The sequence below is a fragment of the Phacochoerus africanus genome, chromosome 16 (genome assembly GCF_016906955.1).
Source record: "Phacochoerus africanus isolate WHEZ1 chromosome 16, ROS_Pafr_v1, whole genome shotgun sequence".
Lineage (NCBI taxonomy): Eukaryota > Metazoa > Chordata > Mammalia > Artiodactyla > Suidae > Phacochoerus > Phacochoerus africanus.
This window is the reverse complement of record NC_062559.1, coordinates 14,660,079-14,682,299: the sequence shown is the minus strand read 5'-3', so window position 1 is coordinate 14,682,299 and position 22,221 is coordinate 14,660,079. Positions and strand designations below refer to the sequence as shown.

The following is a 22,221-nucleotide window of genomic DNA, read 5'->3' as shown; positions in this document are numbered from 1 at the left end:
TTTTGAGAATAATCTAAATATTACAGCAGTGCTAAAAAGTAGAGAAATAGATTTTGGTGGGTTATTGGGCTTTTGTAATATGGTACCACAAAAGCAAATATTTAGACCAATCAATTTAATAGTTTCAGTGATGATAAGCTTTTATTGTTTGTAAATGAGCACATTTTGATCTCAATCTGCCAGAAGTTTGACACATAATGTGCAAGTACATGTTTTTGCAAATTGATAAAAACATAAATTTTCTTATGCATAAGCAAATGCATTCTTATAAATATGATCTGAAAATATTTAGTATTGCGAAAACATGTAAGTTTAAACTTAGTTCAAAAAATTTAGTACAAGCTGGAGTGTTCTTCAATTGTAATTTAACTTTGTATTTATCCCAACATGTTCACAGCATAATTGTAATAAAGTTTATGTGGAACTGAGAAAGCAGGGAAAATTACTTGCAAATTGAAAATCCATTTTGCTTGTATGTATGTATATATGTATGTACGTATTTATGCTTTATTTATTTATTTTTGCTTTTTGCTTTTTAGGGCCGCACCTATGGCACATGGAGGTTCCCAGGCTAGGGGTGGAATGGGACCTGTAGCCGGGGCCTACACCACAGCCACAGCAACGCCAGATCAGAGCCGTGCCTGCAATCTACACCACAGCTCACGGCAATGCCGGATCCTTAATCCACTGAGTGAGGCCAGGGATCAAACCCACAACCTCATGGTTTCTAGTCGGATTGGTTTCTGCTGCTCCACGATGGGAACTCCAGCATTTTACTTTTTGACTGTCATTCTCTCAAAAGCACATGGTGGAGTTTCCAGAGGCTACATGATATGCGATACTGCAGCAGAGTGAATGCAGGAGAAGATATGAGAATTCAGCTGTCTTCTCTTAAACTATACATTAAAGAGTTTGTAAATAATGCAAAATAACTCTACTCCTCTCAATTTTTGTATTGGGAAACAGTCATTCCTGCATAAAAATATATTATTTATATACTATGTAATGGGTTTATTATTGTTATTTTTAATGCACTAATACATTAGTATTTCTTAAATTTCTCAGTTTTAATTTCTAATATAGCAAATATTAGAAATTAATATTAAACTAAAGCTCTTCAGGGTCTGCAATAATTTTTCAGAGTATTAAGGGGTCTTGAAACCAAAAAATCTGAGAACCACTGCCATAGAGTTATACCGTTGCTCCCTATTCAATGAGGCATTATTTACAGCATCTCTAATAGCTGGTCACCCAACCCAGGGAAAAATGATGAGTTCAGAGATTTGGGGGGCAGTTTACCAATTTGTTGGACAATCTTTTTTTTGTTTTTTGTTTTTTCATTTTTGTTTTTTAGGGCTGCACCTGCAGCATATGGAAGTTCCCAAGCTAGGGGTCAAACTGGAGCTGCAGCTGCCGGCCTACCTCACAGCCACAGCAACATGGGATCTGAGCTGTGTCCGTGACCTACACCACAGCTCACAGCAACACCAGATCCTTAACCCACTGAGCGAGGCCAGGGATTGAACCTGCATCCTCATGGACACTAGTCGGGTTCATTACTGCTGAGCCATAACAGGAAATCCTGTTGGACAATCTTAACTGTCATAATCTCTCTATTTTGTGCCCCAGAGAACTCCTGGAGGCATTCTGTTTTTGGTCTTAATGCTTATAGTTATAAAAGTTTCACATGACAGTTCTTCAAATTCTGAAGACAGTATCTTCTCCTGTTCAGTTTATTTTCTGAGCATTTTATTCCTATTTCTTTTGAGTGTTCTCTGTCTGACACGATTTCTAATCTTCTCATCACGCACTTCCGTTTTTTACGGCCTCAGCACGCATAGCAAGAGAATTTCTCTGGAGAGGAAATGACCAGAGCCAAGTACAATTAAGGCAACAGCTTCCCTGATTGGTCATTCTATTTTTCACACCACTTTTTCCTACTGAAGTGCGGGTAGCAAATCTCATTTGTTTTTATCGTGAAGCTCTCCAAGAATTAGGTCTTTCCGATTCTGTGTTTGTGCAAAAAGAGTCTAAACCCTAATCCTCATTCAAACATCATTGTGTTGGGTTTGGTCCCCAATTTTAGCCTGTTACATATTTAATCTTCCCTTAGCTGAAAAGTGGCCAAACTTTCTTTCATTATTATCTTCTCCCAATCTTGGAATAAGGAATTGGAATATGAAATTTTAAAGCAGGTAAACCAACAAAAAATTGATGTTGTATTAATTATAGAAAAGTTAAGCAATAATGACAATTATGACCTGTGTATTCAGTGTCTGTGAAAAGGGTAAAAGGTGGCATGGGAAGCAATTTCACATCTTTTCAAGACTACCTGAAATAATAGTATTGTTTTTTTTTATCTTTTTTTGTTGTTGTTGTTATTTCTTGGGCCGCTCCTGCGGCATATGGAGGTTCCCAGGCTAGGGGTCCAATCGGAGCTGTAGCCACCGGCCTACGCCAGAGCCACAGCAACGCGGGATCCGAGCCGCGTCTGCAACCTACACCACAGCTCACGGCAACGCCGGATCGTTAACCCACTGAGCAAGGGCAGGGACCGAACCCGCAACCTCATGGTTCCTAGTCGGATTCGTTAACCACTGCGCCACGACGGGAACTCCCAAATAATAGTATTGTTTTTAGGCAAATTGCTTGAAATGACTGTACCAGGAAAAAAGTCTATTACTGGCTTTTATCTCCAAAGTGAATGTTAAATGAATAGTCTTATGTCACCCTCCTTCCTTGATCTGATTTTAATCACTGAATGTCATATGTATTTATAGTTATCTTGACCCGTAGATGAATTTATCTCACAAGAACTGTTAAATTAACCCTTTGGTCTCATGGGCTGTGTTGTAGGGCAAGTAAGTTATTTGGGGCTGTGTGCACACCTGTCAAAGGCAAGGTTACAAACTCTTCAGAATGTCTCACAAAGGCCACGTAAGAAAATATAACCCTGTCTGTCCCATTCAGATGATTTTAACAACGCAAACATTAGAGGTGAAAATCCAAAATCAATGTGTACAGTGTTGACCTAAAGAAACACGCACAATCTTCAGGGACTTACTGGGGACCACAGCAGGAGACAGCCTCTAGTGGCTTTGAGGAAACTGCTCCAAAAAGGTGGGGAGAAGTCAATTTACATATGATTTGGGGGGGCTAGGAAATATATACAGTCAAGTATACATCTTGGTAAAAGGTTATCACTAATCTCAAAGAACAGGTATCTCAAGTTAAGGATTTTACAGCTCTTCTGTGTATAGGAAGATGCAAGAATCTGGGGTCACTGAAATTCTTCCTGAGCTGCATCTAACTATCCAAGGGCTTGTTTATCCAAAGCACAGAGGGCCTCACCCAGTTTTTTTCTTCCTCTCCCAGTGCTCTGTTGGCCAGGTGCAGTGGGTTGCAAATTAACCCTTGTAGAACTAGGGGCGTGAATAACACTCTGTTTTTCTTTGTTCACAATAGTAACATTGAATATAACTTCTCAGAAAGCCTAGCTAGTGTGCTATACTCTTCACATTTGGATGAACTGCTCTGAAGAATAATCTCAAACTAACACTCATATTGGTAAATTTGAGTGAACATGAAACCTTATTTTAGAAGTTGCATTGAGACTATGACAGGTTAAAACACGTTCTTTAAATCCTAAAGCTACCACTTAAAAATAAAACAAAGAATCTTAGCTCATGATCTCATGAAAGAGGTAGAATGAAATCATAAAAGACACTCAGTTCATCTAAAAGATGCAGAAAAAAGAAAAAAAGAGAACCAAGAAAAGATGAGAAAAATATAAAATAAATAGCAAATAACAGCTTTAAACCTAACTATCTCAATCACCACATTAAATGAAAATGGTCTAAATACCCCTATTAAAAGGCAAAGATAAACAGATTGGATAAAAAGTTATAATAAAACTACATGCTGTTTATAAGAAGCATTTTTTTTTTATTACAAGGAACCAACTAGGTGAAAAGAAAAGGGATGAGAACTTTATTCCATGCTAACATTAATCAAAAGCTTGAGGAATTATGTTAATATCAAACTTGCCTTTAGAGCAGATAATATTTCATGGATAAAGAAGACTATTTCACAGTGATAAAGAGGTCAACAAATCAGCAAGATATAACTATGCTGAATGTTTACGCACCCAATAATAGATCTTAAAAATATATGCAGCAAAAACTGATAAAGTTGAAAAGTAAACAAATCCACAACTGTAACAAGAAATTTCAATATTCCTCTTGCAATAATTGATAGAATAATTGATAGTCAGAAAAATCAGTAAGGATATATGAAACTTGAACAATACAATCAGCTTGATCAAAGAAAATTTATAGAACATTCCACCCCAAAATAGCAGAATATATGTTCTTTTAAAATGCATATGGAGGAGTTCCTGTCATGGCTCAGTGGGTTAAGAAACCAACTGGTATCCATAAGGATGCAGGTTTGATCCTTGGCCTCGCTCAGTGGATTAAAGGATCCAGCATTGCTATTACCTGCGGTGTAGGCCAACAGCTATGGCTCCAATTCGACTCTTAGCCCAGGAACTGCCATATGCTGCAAATGTGGCCCTAAAAAAGAAGAAAAGAAAAAAAAATGCATATGGAATATTTATCATGATAAACCATAATCTTGTCCATAAAATAGGTCTCAATAACTTTAGAATGATTCAAATCATACAAAGTATGTTCCATAACCAAACTGGAATTAAACAGGCACATGAAGAAATGCTCAACATTGCTACTCATCAGGGAAACGCAAATCAAAATGTCACTCGTCCGAATGGCTATCATCAAAAAACACTCAACAAACATTGGCAAGAATGTAAAGAAAAGGGAACCTTCCTACACTGTTGGTGGGAATGTAAATTGGTGCAACCACTGTGGAAAAACAGTATGGAGGTTCCTTAAAAAACTAAAACTAGAACTACCACAAGACCCAGCAATCCCACTCCTGAGCATATATCCAGAGAAAACTCCAATTCAAAAAGATACATACACCTCAATATTTACAGCAGCACTATTTACAATAGCCAAGACATGGAAGCAACCTAAATGTCCCTTGACAGATGACTGGATAAAGAATATATATATATATATATATATATATATATATATATATATATACACATATACATACACATATATATATACATATACATATATATATATACACATATATATATATCACAGTGGAATACTAGTCATAAAAAGGAATGAAATAATGCCATTTGCAGCAACATGGATGGGCCTAAAGATTATCACACTAAGCGAAGTAAGTCAGAAAGAAAAAGACAAATACCAATTGATATTACTTATATGTGGAATCTAAAATATGATACAAATGAACTTATTTACAAAATAGAAAGACTGAGACATAGGAAACAAATGTATGGTTACCAAATGGGAAAGGAGGGGAGGGGATGAATTAGGGGTCAGCAGATACACACTACTATGTGTAAAATGGATCAACAAGGTCCTACTGGATAGTACAGGGAACTATATCCGATATCTTATAATAAATTATAATAAAAATGTGGTATAGTTTTTAGAAGATGAGAAAAGAGAACACCTTCTTGATCTCAGGTTAGAAAAGGGTTTCCTAGAGAAGATACAAAAAGCACTAAAGGTAAAGACAGGCCCATTTGATAACGTTAAAATTAAAAATTCTTTTCATATAAACATACCATAAAGAGCTTTCAAATCCAGGCCCCCAGAGTGTTACAGGATATTTGCAACACATATATAATCAACCAAGGACTATTATCTAGAGTTTATAAGGACACCTCCAAATCATTAGGAAAATAACAACCAAATAGAAATAAAATGGGCAAAAGACTTACAGGTAACAAGAAAAGATCCCAGTGGCCAATAAACATATGAAAAAAATACTCAACCTCTGTAGTCATCAGTAAAAATGAAAGAGATCGGCAAAATGAAAGAGACTGATGGTATTTAATGTTCATGAGCAGCATAATCTTACTTATAGAGCAGGGGAAGGCACACTGGTGCAATCACTTTGGAAAACAATTTGTTATCTAGTAAAGCTGAAAATATGCACATTTGCACCTTAGCAATTTCTATCCTAGAGAAGCCCTTACACATATATGTACACTGGTGTCTATGTGTACCAAAATGGTCCTAGCAGCATTGGTTTTAACAACCAAAAAACCTAGAAATAACTCAAATGTGCATCAACAGTAGACTGGATAAGTACATTGTAGCATATTTATAAAATGGAATAGCAAGCCCAAAATAATATAAACAAATCACAATTAAAGAGCATGAATGAAATGAACTTCATCTTTCATGATCAAATGAAGCAAGCCCCCAAAATAATACATATATCTTAATATTCCTACATATATTTTTTTCTAGGTATTTTGTCTTTATCCATCCCATCCATTGTATGTGCAAAGGGTGGGGGTGGTACCTCGATAACAAGGAGCCAGTTGGTAGGCAACATTCCTACATATATTTTTAATGGCACTTTCCACAGAGACCCCTGAGGGCATCTCACTCCTGAACCACTGACTATCACTGTCCTTGGGGAAGCTTGGCATCTCCTAAGGGTCCCAAACCGGCTGGTCTTCAGGGAGCCAGCATGAAACTGGGTTCCATGCTGAAGTGGGGAGAAAGTTCTCTGCCCACATTATTTTGCACTTTGTCTCCTGGGTGCCGAAGCATCACTGTTTGAAGCCCAAGTCTTATAAAGTTTCTCACCAAAACAAGTTCTTCAACTGTTACAACTTCTTCCACCAAAGGCACTCAAAGCAACCCCACATGATAGAGAGGGAGTTGGGATGGTGAGGACAAAAGGCAATGCCATGCTATCTTAGCCTCACCCATGAAAACAACTATCCAGATCCCCCAGACAGAATAAGCAAACCCTACTCTCCTCTTCCTTCAACCCAAACAGGCACTTACTCTTAGAATTGTTAAAATTTGCTCAATAATCTGAGAATTTCTTTAAGCTCTGGACTTGCCTTGACTAATTATCATACTTATCAGACGCCTGGCTGGGCTCTTGGAAGTATGCTCCCTGAGTGTGGGGAGCCGAGGAGATACAGGAGGCCAAGGAAGGGAACTAGCCTGACGGCACAGTTCCGAAGGCAGGGTTCCTAACCTAGGAAAAAAGCCTACCCGCCGGCACAGTTCCAAGGGCAGGTTTAGAAAGAGGGAAAAGGACTCACCCGGCGGCAAGGTTCCGAGGGCAAGTTCTAAAAATAATGAGGCTCACCTGCTAACCCGACAACAACGGCAACAATAGCAAAATGAAGGCTTTGCACAATAGTGCAAGAATAAAAATTGCTTCTTGGAAAATTCAGTCTTTCCTGTTATTTACTTATTACTCAGCCTTTTCTGTTATTTGTTATTTTTCTATATTGTCTTGTGATTCAATAAAATTGGAACAACAAAAATTGGAACAGTAATAAAATAATAAGAGTTTCACTTTGGTGAAATTCCCCCTATTCAGATCTAATGTAAGCAAAAACAAAGTGTTCATTGGTTTGTTACAAGTAAAAATAGGTTTTAGAGTTAGGTAATCGTGGAGTGTACAATAGGTTAGAATAGGTTAGACATACATCATTCTTGATGGAAAATATAATCTTGCTTTTAATAAGTTCTGTAGGGAGCTTTTAAGTTTTAGAAAATTAAGTTGCTTTGATATATAAAATATTTTCTCATACTGTCCCCTGACCATAACACTTTGAAGTTAGTACCCTAAGCTTTAATCTAAAAAATGAGTTTTTGTAAATGTTAAATTCTTGTGCTTGTGACCTTTCTAGTTGTTAAAGTTTAGCTTAAAACACTAACAGGTGGCGCTTGCTAAGAGTAACCACAAGACGTTTTATACCGAATTGCCTTATTTTCATATAATGATTTTTCCACATAATGTTTTGTACCCATTATAATTTTACATGATGCATTGTATCTGTTAGTTTTACTTAAAATTCTTAGAACACAATGTATATCTACTGTACCATGTAGTCTAAAATTTAACCTTTGAGAATATGATCTAAGCACTGTGATGTAAGTTACAATTGAGCTGTCTACATAAACTGTTACCTATGCTCATAAAATTTGAGCAGTCCAGCGCCCTGAAAGAAGGGACCAAGAGGCTGTCTCCGTGTACTTCGCCAACACTGTCCATCCCCGGAGGGAATACCCTGGCTGCTGGAGCTGGACTCTGGCACCTGAGTAATAAAATATTTATTTCTTTCTCCTTTATTGTCATCCAGTATTCTATAAGAGTCAAAGATTTATTGTTCAGGGGTGCTTTTTCCTTCTTAAGAGCATGCTGTTACCTTTCGACTAAATGTGCTTCCTTACAAGAAGTGTGCTGTTATCTTTCTGTTGAGTGTGCTTTATTTATCAAATTCTGATTTATTTATTTTAAACAGTCTAGTTCATGCCTAAGTTTGCTACATGCAATATTATTTGAGGGGTGTCTGAGGTCCTGTGTAGGGTGGAAAAAGCCGTTGACAAAATCCAACACCCATTTCTGATAAAAACCCTTCAGAAAGTGGCCATAGAGGACACCTACATCAACATAACAAAGGCCATATGTGTTAAACCCAGAGCTGACATCCTTCTCAATGGTGAAAAGCTGAAAGAATTCCCGCTGAGATCAGGAACAAGACAAGGATGTCTGCTCTCACCACTACTACTGAACATAGTTTTGGAAGTCCTAGCCAGGGCAATCAGAAAAGAAAAAGAAATAAAAGGAGTCCCAATTGGAAAGGAAGAAGTAAAACTATCACTATTTGCAGATGACATGATACCATACCTAGAGAATCCTAAAGACTCTATCGGAAACCTGTTAGAGCTCATAAATGAATTTGGCAGTCACAGGATACAAAATTAACACACAGAAATTGACTGCATTTCTATATAATAGCAATGAAAGATCATAAAGGGAAATTAGGGAAACAATCCCATTTACCATCGCATCAAAAAGAATAAAATACTTAGGAATAAACCTACCTAAAGAGACAAAAGACCTGTACTCTGAAAACTGTAAGATGCTGATGAAAGAAATCAAAGATGACACAAACAGATGGAAAGACATACCATGCTCTTGGACTGGAAGAGTTAATATTATCAAAATGACCATACTACTCAAGGCAATCTACAGATTCAATGCAACCCCTATCAAATTACCAAGGACATTTTTCACAGAACTAGAACATGGGGTTGGGGGGGTGAGCTGTAGCAGCCCAGAGGTACCCTTGGGGAGCTTTGTGGAAAGCAGACCCCAGGAAGTGACCTCACTTCCCTGGCAATAGAGCCCAATAGAACTTGGAACCTGGGTAGCCAGGCACCCACTTCTCCAGGACAGGACAGAGGAAAGGATGGACCTGCTCTGCTAGGTCCCGTTCTCCCGAGGCCGCAGGAGAGGGCAGAGCAGATACAACATCTCTAGAAAATGGATCAGAACTCAGGGCAGATGCTTATGGGCCTTTGCCCGCAGGGACCCAGAGGTAATACAGGCAGAGGGAGCTCCAGCACAGCGCAGGGACCTCTCTGATCCCACATGGTAGCCCTGTGTCCCCTTCCTGGATGACTGTGTGCAGAGGGGGGTTGTGAGGGGTGGGTCTGCCTCAAGCAAGAGCAGGATGATGCGGGGTTGGGTCATGTCCACACCCCAGGACAAAGCTGGCTGGGGAGAAAGGGGTGGGGTGTTGAGAATCAGGGCCAAGCTCTTGTGTGCTAGCTGTACCCCTAGCCCTCAAGGGGGGTCTGATTCCTCCTGGGGGTGGTATCTGAGCAGACAAGGCCTCACCTGATTTGGGAGCAGAAGGTCAAGGGGGCAGAAGCAGCAGCGAGAATGCAATAGCCGTGCAGAACTCTGACACCTCGGAGCCAGGCTCTCTGCCCCTCACTGTCATTGCAAAGTCCCCTGCCTGAGACCCACCAGAAGCTGGGTGAGGAAGGCAGAAGGCCTTCAGATGAAACTCCACACAGGCCGCTCCCCGGGGTCCTCTGCTGGGCTCATGGGAAGCTCAGCACATCCGGCTCTGGCACAGAGGACAGAGTCCACCTGTGCCTGAGTCCACTGGACGGCCTGGCCCCTCCCAAGATCCAGCCTGAAGGTGAGAAGGTGGGGATGCGGCCCTGTGGGTGTGGTGCGGGGGCGGGGGGGGGGGGGGGGGGCTGAGCTCTGGGCCACACAGTGGGGAGTCCCCAGAGGATGGTGTTGGGCCACACCACCCATCTGGTGGACTGCAGACCCAGAAGTTGCTGGCCGGGAATGGTCTGGAAGGTTCTGGGAAGACAGCTGTCCTTGGAAGAGCACATGGCAAGGCAGGCACGCAGGGAAGCTTTTCCTCTCTCACAGCTCCAGCAGGACACCTGGAGCCAAAGGCCAAGACACAAACCAGGCAGGGAGAACCTGGAGCTGCTCCTGCAAGAGGCCCAGGTCCACATGAGGACTCACCACCCCTGCAGGGAGAGCCTGCAGCTGCTCTGGCAGCAGCCCCAGACACCGATGTGCATTTACCTCCACTGGAGGGAAAAGTTGCACCAGCTCCGCAGGAGACCAAGGGCCGGACGACAATCCAGCAGTCCTGCAGGAAGAGCCAGCACTGACTGCCCCAGCCCCCTCTACACCAGGTCCCGCGCTGGCTCTTGCAAGAGCCCGGGGCCAGTTTCCAAAACCACCTTCCCCAAGGTCACCTCCACCCCTGCAAGTGTCCTCCCCACCAGCTCCCCAAAAACCCCATCCACCAGCTCCCCCCTCCCGAAATTTACTCTCCTTCCTCTCTCATGATTTGTCATTGGATGTTTGCTCATTTCCTGTTCTTCTTCCATTTTATTCATGGTATACTTTATGTTTTAAGAATAAAATTAGAAAGTTGGAAAACAAAAAACAAAAACTGAAAGTCCTGTGATGCAGTCCCAGGAACACAGGGATGGTGGGTCGCCTGAGTACGAGTCACACCTGAGTAGTGACCCCATCACATTTACTCGAGCAGTTTAAGCTCACCTCTCCTCTGCTGTTTCTGGTCATTTTTCTCATTGTATCCAATTTTACCGAGCTTCCTTCTTTCCAAATTCTAAGCCCCATAATCCATTAGAGTTGGAAGGAAACATGTATTGTCTGGTCAAACTCATCAATCTACAGATGATCAAACTGAGCCTGGAGAGAAGGTAAGCAGCTAACTTTGCACATCTTTAAGTCCTGTGGCCCACAAGCCTTGCAATAATATCTGTAGTAGTCAGAGTGGCTGATACTTTCACGTCCTCAAGTCTTCCTACTCACTGGGGCCTTTAAGATTAAGCAAAAATGTTCTCAAATTCAGATCCCATATATGGCTTCTCTGCCAATGTCCCTAGGATTCTTGGGGTTCTCTGCATTTTCGCTGGTCAGTCATGCTTCTGATATAGAATCAAATCAATGTCCCTAAGCTTTGACACCTCAACTTGATTCTACCTCAGGAAAGTTCCCTGCCCACCCCACATACCCCCAGAAAAGATCAGAAGAGGTCTTTCCTTCTCTTTTCACACCCAAGACAGGACTCTTAGGTATGGGACTGACGAGTGGTTCCGAAAGTCCCCGGAAGACTTGGTCCAGCAGATGGATCAAACCCCAGGCAGAGGCTCCTGAAGCCCCCCCAGCTTTTACCTGGGTCTCCAGTCATGCAGATCATGCTTTCTTGGGATCCCACTGTATTCAAAAGCCTGCGATAATAATATCTATGATAGTTTTAATAATTCCCAAGACCCTGGCTTAGTTGCACTGATACAATTTTCATGGTATATTGCCATAAGGATAAAGTGATTTCTACCCTAAGCCCTCATCTAGTGTTGTGCATATAACTTATGTGACTATATGCGCAAGAGGGATATGAGAATGCCAGAAACATCCTGCCCTGATCACCTGCTTACTCTTCTGAGGGAGGAGAGATGAACTGCTTCTTCTTTTTTTTTTTTTTTAAGGGCCACACATGCAGCATGTGAAAGTTCCCAGGCTAGGGGTCAAATCGGAGCTGTAGCCACTGGCCTACACCACAGCCACAGCAACACCAGATCCGAGCCACGTCTGCAACCTGCTCCACAGTTCATGGCCACACCAGATCCTTAACCCACTGAGCAGAGCCAGGGATCAAACCCACGTCCTCACGGATACCAGTCGGGTTACTGCTGAGCCACAATGGGAACACTGAGCTGCTTCTTTATTTGGCAATAAACCCGGAATTATTTTGATTTTTCAACTATTGCTCTTCTGTCAACCTCTGTCCGTTTCTGGACAGTAAGTGTCCAGTCCTCTCAGGTGGGCCTACCCTGACCCAAGGAGTAGCCTGGGTGGGCTGCCAAGAGCCGCTGGGAAGGCTGGAGGCCTTCGCTTCCTCTTCTTTGTGCCTTGATCATGCAGAGCCAGCTTTGGCTCAAGCTTTGAAGCTTTATTCTACACCTCAAACAGTCCCTGTGAATAAAACACACGAATCTCTTTAGGGACAGTGTCTCCCTGGGCCAGGCCAGGCTGAGCCAGGCCGGTCCACCTTCCCCTGGGAGCTGGCCATCAGGCACTTCTACGGGCATCCTGAGGTCTCAACTAGAAAGGCTTGCTCAGTATCTTGCACACTGGCAATGAAAACCTCAGCCTCCAGCCTGGCTGCAGGGCAATGCCCCTCCCAAGAGGCCTCTTCACATCCAGCCAACACTTAGTACCCCAGCAACAAGGCACTTCTGCAAGCCTCAGAGCCCTGGGAGCGGGCTGGCCCTCAGTTAGCCACCAGCCACAGGATCACTCAGTCTTCCTCTGAAGAACTGCTAACTGGCCTGGGTGCAGCTACTTGCAGGTGGGCAGCAGGCAGGGGAAGCAGAGCTGTTCTCATACGGGATGTGCTGTGCTTGATCATGAACATGACTTTGTTTTTTTGTGTGGGGGGGGTCTTTTTTTTTTTTTAGGGCTGCACCCACAGCATATGGAGGTTCCCAGGCTAGGGGTCAAATGGGAGCTATAGCCCCCAGTCTACACCACAGCCACAGCCAACACGGGATCTGAGCTTCGTATTCAACCCACACCACAGCTCACAGCAATGCTGGATCCTTAAACCACTGGGTGAAGCCAGGGATTGAACCTGCACCCTCATGGATACCAGTCAGATTCCTTTCTGCTGAGCCACCTCAGGAACTCCAACCATGAACATGACTTTGAACGTGGTGTACTAGTTATGACCCTGGAGATGAACTCAATAAAAGAGTGAGTCAGACAGCCATGGAGATATGGTACTGAAATTCAGTACCCTTAAAACAGGCACAGGTTTTATTAAAAAGCATGGGTTGTATCTATCTTGGGCATTTCCACTATTCGAAGAAGGGTCAGGTATGTGCCTTGCCAGCATCTTCCCCGTTCCCTTCTGTAAAGCCTTTAAATATCACCTGGAAAAGGGTCCCTGGTCTCTTTCCTGCCTGCGCCCTCCATGGAAACTATATCCATTCATTTATCAACTCCTTCATTTACTCATCAGATGATACCGACTTGGCTTCATGGTGGCAAGAGCTGAGCTGGGAAAAGGTGGCTCCAAGCCTTAGGAAGCTTTTGACTAGGGAAGATGCTAAAAGCTGATATGCTTATTACGGTGCAGAAAGTCTGAGTAATCTGCTAGGAAAGCACAACGGATTTAGGGATTAACTCCTGGGTGCTGCCTGGAGGCTTGGCAAGGGCCTCACAAGGGAGGGGACATAGTGTCTAGACCTAGACGCATGGGAGAACCTTGCCAGGTAGGGAAGGTGAGGACAGGTGTCAAAAGGGGAACCTCACCCAGGATGGGACAGTCACCACGGTGGTCTGGGTAGTCTCTGACCTCAAGACCGACAGCTGGCATGAACACAGCAGTTCATAATAATGATGGCTGCCTCTTCCTCCAGTCCTGCTGGGAGGCATTTTCTACCCTCGGCCAGGTAGCAGAAAGCTCTGGGTTCATTCATTCCCCAAGGACTGCACTTACTATATGCCAGGCTCCCGGGGGTGGGGGGTGGGGGGGGTAGGGACAAGGACAGGAGGCCCTGCACCTGTGCAGACGAGCCTGGAGTTGTGTCTGGGGCTGTGCAGTCCTGTGCAAGGTTGTGGGTGGGAGTCACGGAAGCAAAGGCCACGGGTTCGCTGTGGAGCTGAGGGGCCTCGCACACGCCGTGGTCATGGAGCGCAATACTCAGGATCACACACACTAAAGCTAGCCGTTTCAACTTTCCTCCGATCTTCTTCCAGAAATTAGGCTTAACTTGTTCACAAGAAATGTGTTCGCCGCCACAAAAGCTGGCTAGACTCAGAGATTCAATGGCCAGAGCTGCCGTGTGGATGGCAACGCACACCCGTCCCAACAACTGTCCATCTCCGACGTCGTGGCCGTAACTCGCTGTTCAGGGCATTTTCAATGTCTGTACTTCCCCAAGAACTCACCACCACCACCGGGACGACAGATGGCGTTTGATGGCACGAGATACATTCCATTTTACTTTTCATTTGAAATATTGGTAGAGGGCCAACCCCAAGTCCAGCCCTTTTCCAGGTGGGAAAAGTCCAAAGCCGGGGACATAGGAAGAGACAGATACCCTTGAGATGAGTGACACATTAGCACCCTCTCCCCGTCCCCTCGCCCTTGGAATTTAGCCTTCTCTACACTTGCAATAACAGACCCGTCTCAGACCTTCTCCATCAATTCACTCTCAAGATTTCAGGTCAGCTCTGGGATTTTATTATTTTTAATTTTGGGGGGGAGTTTCCAAGCTAGGGGTCGAATCGGAGCTACAGCTGCCAGTCTACGCCACAGCCACAGCAACGCAGGATCCGAGCAGCATCTGTGACCTACACAGCAACACCGGATCCTTAACCCACTGAGTGAGGCCAGGGATCGAACACCCAACCTCATCATTCCTAGGCGGATTCGTTAACCACTGAGCCACGATGGGAACTTGCTTTTAAATGCAAGACCTGCGGTATAGGACAGGGAACTCTACCCAATATTCTGTGATCATCTACATGGGGAAAGAATCTGAAAAAGAATGGATGTGGGTACACGCACAACTGAAACACAGTGTTGTACAGCAGAAATTATCACAACATTGTAAACCAACTCTGTTCAATAAAATTTCTTTCTTTTTTTTTTTTTTTTGGTCTTTTTAGGGCCACACCCATGGCATATGGAGGTTCCCAGGCTAGGGATTCAAATGGAGCTGCAGCTGCCAGCCTACGACACAGCCACAGCAACAAGGGATCTGAGCCTCGTCTGTGACCTACACCACAGCTCACAGCAACGCTGGATCCTTAACCCACTGAGCGAGGCCAGGGATCGAACGTGCATCCTTGTGGATGCTAGTCAGGTTCGTTAACCCCTGAGCCATGACGGGAACTCCAATAAAACATTCTAAAATGAAAAAAAAAAGGAAAAAAAATACAGATCTCTTGAAAGACTTAGCTCCTGGATCCACGGCTCATTATGTCTCAGTGTGAATATATTTTCAGTGGGTTTGATTATGAAGAAAGGAGCAGAGCACCCAGAGGAACTGGGCTTGGCAGAGGTGGAACACAGGTGAGTCAGAGAGAAGAGGGCCTGGGGAAAACGACAGGTGGAGGCAGGTCCTGCTGGTGGGATGAGTTCGTGTTGTAACTGCTTGGTAGCGCAGAGGAAATAAGACAGTGGGCAGTGTGAGGGAGCAGGGAGATGGGGGGAGTTGGGGAGGGAGTTACAACGGCTCCTCGTTCGCACAGGCCTCCAAGTCTGGGTCCAGAGCAGCCCCTGACCAGTTCATCCCCTTCTCTCGCATGAACCTCCTTACGGGAATGGGGAATTCACACAGTGGCTTTAAGCGGAAAGGCAGGGCTGGAGGAGTGAGGGGAGGCTGCCTCCGTTATCGGGTGTCTGAGCTCAGAGCATCTCCCACCAGCCTTGGGAGCATCTTCATCCCACGTGCCTCCAGAGCGGCTGCCTAGTTGGTGCCCAGGGCGGTGTCCTGTGTTCACGCAGCAGCAGCATCCGCTCTCGTGGTGACAGCCCCAGGGCCGGGCACCCATCTCCAGGGACCCATCTGAGGGTCCTGGGAAAGCCTTTCTCACCCAAATAACGGAGGCTACGACTCAAACCCCCTTATTCTGCAAAAAGAAAAATCTCCCCCCAAGGAGGTCCTGGCAAACACTCACCTCCCCCTCAAGAGAAGTTTGCTTCCCGTGTGTTTTCTCCTCCGCCGTGAGCTCCAGGCAGCCTGTCTGCCAGAACTTAGGCTTTGGACAAGGAGAGGAATATTCTGGACAAAGTTCTTTCCTCAAAGAGGCTGAGCATCCAGAGAAAAGCTTGAGGTGTGAACAGCTCCCTGTGGTGACATAGGAAAGAAAAGGGGGCTGGGTGGTTTCTTTTCACTGTTTTGAGGCCATAGGCTAACACACAAAGCAAGCCTATTGTACCACATTTCTACATTTACGCAAACCATCTCCGTGGGTGTTAATGGGCTTTCAATGTCTTTGGGGGCATCTGGCCTCAGGGCTCCCTGCTCAGCAGTCTTGCGAAGACTAAGCTGAGTGGGTGCACACAGGAGGCCCTGAGGAGAGAGGGAGGCTCACTCCAGGCCAGACTACCTGCCCTCCTCCAGCCAGAAACCAGCAGGAAGCCCCCTGCAGTGTCCTAGGGTGAGTGGGTGGGGGTGGGGAGGGAGGCTGAGGACCGGGAACAGGGGGGGGTTCTGGGTGGCCGGTGCTTGTAGAGGAGCAGCGCTTACCCCAGTGCTTTTCAAATTTCCACGTGAACACGAATCACCCAGGAGTCCTGTGAAAATGCAGATTCTGACTCAGTGAATCTGGGGTGGGGCCTAAAATTCTGCAATCCTGACAAACTCCTAGTTGAGGCTGGTGCTGCCAGGCCCCCAGCCATACTATGAGAAGGAAAAGGGACAAAACAGAAGATGGTGAGAATTCAAAGACAAAATTCTCCTTCTTCTGAATATTGCCTCGGTCTAGCTCTGGACCTGCGCCTGAGTTCCAGATTGTGTTCTAAAGGGCTTTTAATTTACATGCCCCAGCAGACCTTGTTAAGGCTAGTTGTCCTTCCACAGAAACCACACCAGAGGGCCAGTTTTGTATTCCATGTGCCTGGAGAGCCTGGGCTGTAGGTATGTGCTGCCCTCTGCTGGTCATAGTCTGGCACGCACATTCTGCTGGACAGGGCAGTTTGGGTCAGGAAAGGAAGGCCTTAGATTCATTCCTCCAACATCATCGGTTCATTCTGTAACAAGCCTTTAAGATCCCGATTTTTCAAGCTTCAACACAGGGCGCTATTGCAGAGCTGGTTCTCCGGAGTACATGTTAGGTCTGTTAGGAGCCCTGCATGGTCATTTAGTATTGGGTGGTGGGTGTGGCAGAATGACTTTGGAGGTTTTTTTCACAAGAGACAAGAAGGAATGTGTGTGCTGTAAAGGCATTCCAAGCTGTTCTGTTATTTTTCATATGGAGAAACTGAGGGCTCAGAAAAGCCAAGTGATAAGGTCACTGGCAGTGGACAAGCTGGCCCTAGAACCGGAGTCACAGCATTTGCCAGCTCACATAAGAGTCCCAGGTCGTGGCTCTGTGTGAGGAGCTGGTCAGTCTCCTTCAAGAAAGGATGGGTGACTTTTCACCCCTCCTGCCAGTAAGTCAGTTTGGTCAGAAGGAGGGGAGAGAAGGCAGTATTATTGTTAATACAACTGCTGTGGGAATCAGCCAGCTGCAGCCGTGTCTAGCCTTGCCTTGTTAAGGACAGTCAATGCTCGAAACAACCACCAAGAAACCCTTGAACTGGGGATTTGTCCCAGGATTTTCCCTTAGCATTTACTATGAAAATCGGAGATAGAAAGGATAATGAGAAACGCTTCTTCTTGTAAATAATAAAAGCAATATCCTTCTAATTTCCACCTTACAACGGAGGGCCACAGCAGCTGTGATCTTAAGGTTTGTGTACCCAGTTGATAGAGAGATTCACCAGAAGACCACTAGGGGGCGCGTTCACTGATGTGGGAAAGGGGCCAAAAAGAAACGCACAAGACAATATGGCCTCCAGAAGCCACAGAGGAGGAACAAGAAAATTGACTGATGAGAAAAAATCGAAGAGGCCAATCTGCTCTGTCTTTTACTCCTTACCCTCCTTCAAAACTGTTCTATGCCTTTTCCTTTCTCCCAAAATCACCATTTCCTCCTTCAAATTTAGCTGATGATCTCCATGCATATTTAGAGACAATGACACACAAGGAAAGTGGACAAGCACCACCTCATTCCCCCACTGTCAGGTTCACCACCTCCCCCTCTGCTGTCCTACACCTACGAGAAGCTTCCGGCTGGTTACAATAGGAGACATGACTGCGGTTCTAACGAGGACTTTCTAAGGGATGAGAAAAGGAAGAATAGTTTAAGGGAACCAGTTCCCAGATCCTCAGGGAGTCTCGGTGTTGCCTTGGCTAAGGCCTCTTTTCTCCTGCTGGTCGCATGAACATTCTTGCTGCATAACCAGCCCCAGTGCCAGACATCTCTGGGGACCTCGGCAATACCAGGGGCAAGTCTTGCATCACAGAATTACATTTCTTATTTTGTGAGACAGTTCGGGCTAATCCCAGGCTTGCTAGAATTAACCCCAACAGCACAATCCGCCCCTGAACTGCAGTCAAAGCCTTTTGATGATAAAACAATCACTCTTTGGTTACTTAGTTGGCAGTACTTATTTTCCTTGTAATGTTGCCTTGTAATCAGATGGACATCAAATTGGACATACAGATTCCAAACATTTTCAATAGCCAGTGAGGAGATTGTTTCAAGTTTAACAAATAGCTGAAGCACTCAGTGATTCCAGCACAAATCAGCTCATATTTTTGTAATAAGTTTATGAATCTTTTGCCTCTTCCATCTATAGTTATATGCACTTTATGCTACACATCTGTTGAATATTTAAGACCCATAATCAATTATTAATTAAATCTATATCTTGAGACCAATTCTTCTCCATCGAGATAATGTCCTGCAGGGGCTTTAATTCAGTTTCTCAGTAAATGTGATTATCAACATCAGTATTATCGTAAATTTCATTAGCTTCAACAACAATTCTATCTATGCTTCCAAAATTATAACAAGTAGTACTGTAGGCACATGGTTACATATGAATCAGATATAATTACAATATAATTATTTTTCCCTCTCAATGAAACCTACTTTGCACATACTATATGAACTACCTTCCTATTGCTGCTGTTAAAAAAAATGACCACTGGAGTTCCTGTCATGGCTCAGTGGTTAGGGAACCCGACTAGCATCCATGAGAACTCTGGTTCGATCCCTGGCCTCGCTCAGTGGGTTAAGGATTCGGTGTTGCCGTGAGCTATGGTGTAGGTTGCAGACCCAGCTCGGATCTCGAGTTGCTGTGGCTCTGGTGTAGGCCAGCAGCTGTGGCTCTGATTCGACCCCTAGCCTGGGATCCTCCATATGCCTCAAGTACGGCCCTAAAAAGACAAAAAGATCAAAAATAAAAAAAATTACTTAAATGACACAACTGCTCAAAACAAAGCAAAATTGTCATCTTACACTTGGATAGGCCAAAAGTCTGAGGTGGTTCTCACTGGGCTAAGATCAAGGTTTATGGCAGGGCTGCTCTCTCTCCTGGATGTTCTAGGGGAAGCTGCCAGCATCCTTGGCTCAATGGCCTGGTTCCTCCGTTTTCAAAGCCAGCCATCTTAGGCTTCGGCAGTTCTCCTCCTTCTGCCGTCTCCCTGATTCGCTCTTCTCATCTCTCTGTATAATCTCTTCCATTAATAAAGACCCATGTGGTACCACTGGGTCCACCTGAATAAGGCAAGACGCTTTCTGCATCTCAGAGTCGACATGTTAGCAAACTTAATTTCACATGCAGCCTTAATTCCCCTGTGCCGTGTAACCTAAAATATTCACAGGCTCCAGGGATCAGGGCATGAATATCTTTGGGGGAGGAGAGACGCCGTATTTAGTCTACCATACCCTCTCTGTTAGTCCTCGATGGAGTGTAAACTCGAGGCCATGTGTCTGTCATTACAGGATTCAAAATGTCTGAGTAAAAGAATTAGAGTCTTGAGTACACAGCCAAATTCCTTTCCTCTGGGTTATACGGCTTAAATAAATATTGTTTCCCAATGGGAAACGTGCACACCAGGGTGCATGGGAAAGACTCTGGTTCTGTGTAAAATGTGTCCGGTTGAAAGAGTGATAAAACAATTACTATAGCAGTTCCCGTCGTGGCTCAGTGGTTAACGAATCCCAATAGGAACCATGAGGGTGCGGGTTCGATCCCTGGCCTTGCTCAGTGGGTTAAGGACCCGGCACTGCCGTGAGCTGTGGTGTGGGTCGCAGATGCGGCTCGAATCTGGCTTTGCTGTGGCTCTGGCGCAGGCTGGCGGCTACAGCTCCGCTTAGACCCCTAGCCAGGGAACCTCCATATGCTGCAGGGAGCAGCCCTAGAAAAAGCAAAAAGACAAAAAAAAAAAAAAGAAAAAAAAAGAAATACTATAAAAAGGCACCAGATCCAGAGAGTATTAAGGGTGAGTTTTACACACTTTCACGGAGCATTTTTCATGTCATCTAAATGGTTCTGAAACAGGGAAGAAAGAGAGATATTGAGAGAAACCACCCAACTGTTTGATCAGACCAGTAAACCCAGTAACAAAGAACTATTATTCAGTGTGCAGCCCGCTCCCACTGGCCCCTGCAAGGCCCCCCAGTCTGTCATCTGTTCTCACCGTCAGTTTTTTCCCCCTTTGTCTTTCAACCCTGTGGCCCCTCAGGCCGTGTCATGGGCCAGCATTCTAGTATATTTGCAACCTTGTAAAATGCGTTTTGATGCCCGTGTTTTTAAATTTCCTAAACAACCTGCTGCTGAAAAAAATTGTCTTGTAGGACAAGAAAATAAAATTATCGGCTGATCTCATATGTGAATTTAGACACAAAATTCTATCACAAACTACCCTTCCAGTACATGGCAGGTCACATGCACTGTTATGTTCAGATGTCCAAGATATTGTTCAGTCAAAGAGTTGCCAAAAACGTGCATAAGATCATCCAAATATAAATAAATACATAAAATGTGTCCGATCACCACGAATTGCAGCATGGGGCAAAGAAGGGTTAGTGCTCAGTCCTGGTGCTGACGCTGGGGAAGAGGGGTCTCGCTTGGTTGCATTCCCCCATTAAACATATTCATAGACTGGGGTCCTATAAGGCCCCCACAAGCATTCGCTTGGGCTTCTGCTGGGAGCCCCCTGGCCTTTGTGCCTGAAATACCTCAGAGTCCATTTGCATGAAGACATGAAATAGCCCAGCTTGTGTGGACCTGCTAGCTCATTCCCATTGCTGGGTTTCGGCATGTTGCTTTAATATCTGCCCTAATTGCAGGGCCCATTTTATCAGTGCTGCGTTATCATTCTAGGTAACTTGCTGTGTTTGTCCTTCTGCCTGAAATAGGATGCCTTCCAGGTGCCCTGTTTATGTTATAAGGTCTTTTCCAGCAATACGTCTTCCCTCAGGAAATACGCATTCTACCTGGTTCATGGTGCCTCATTTTCTTAAGGTCTTTTGTTTTGAGGGGGTCGAATGCTATTTGACATGTTGTTGCTGGTACGTATTAACTGATTTAGTCCAGGTAGGAAATAAAGTGGAGAAAGGTTGAGTTTCACGGGCTAGGAACATACGTGTGAGTGGCCCGTCAGTGAATTTTGGTTTGTGTGTACTGTAGAGCTTCTTATAGCCATGCATGTTGAAATTTTGTCTTTCTGTGGGCACATCAAGTCATACCGAATTATTTTCCTTTGTCAGTGATCCGAGAATGCTAATTGTGCCTCCACCTTTGCACAGATTTCTTACCCACAACAGCTAGCTTTCCACGCAATATTATGGCAGATGAGACAGGCAATGGATAATTATGCACTATGTCACGGTGCCTTTCTTAAACCTTCATTAACACAATTAAGGGTCCACATTAGCCACCCCCCCCCATGTCTCCCTACATTTATTCTGTCTCCTCAAATAGCTCATTTTGAGGCTCAGGCAAAAATGGATAGTGTGCTTTTGCATCTAATAGACTTGAGAGAGTTTCTGGCCCACTTCCAGGCTGTTTTACCCTCATGTTTGTAAAAGGCCTTGGGTCTCTACAGCCAGGTGGGGTTCAAATGCTAAATAAAACTCACAGGATGCAAAGTGGCAACACACAAACCTCCAGGCTCTTGGAGGAAAAGGATA

General features: G+C 44.4%; 1 long non-coding RNA gene across 5 annotated transcripts in view; it reads right to left on the bottom strand.

Annotated features, from left to right (window-relative positions):
• The window catches only part of LOC125117799 (uncharacterized), a 129,200-nt gene that overhangs the window by 9,353 nt on the left and 97,626 nt on the right, over positions 1-22,221 (bottom strand). For 3 of the 5 annotated variants that reach the window (XR_007132724.1, XR_007132727.1, XR_007132725.1), the window contains exons 4-5: positions 16,722-16,768; positions 16,150-16,319 (exon numbers count right to left, since the gene is read on the bottom strand). The exons of 1 other annotated variant lie outside the window; for it this stretch is intronic. This is a non-coding gene — a long non-coding RNA (uncharacterized LOC125117799). The remainder of the gene's footprint in view (positions 1-16,149; positions 16,320-16,721; positions 16,769-22,221) is intronic. One more of the 5 variants, XR_007132726.1, reaches the window with a different exon arrangement.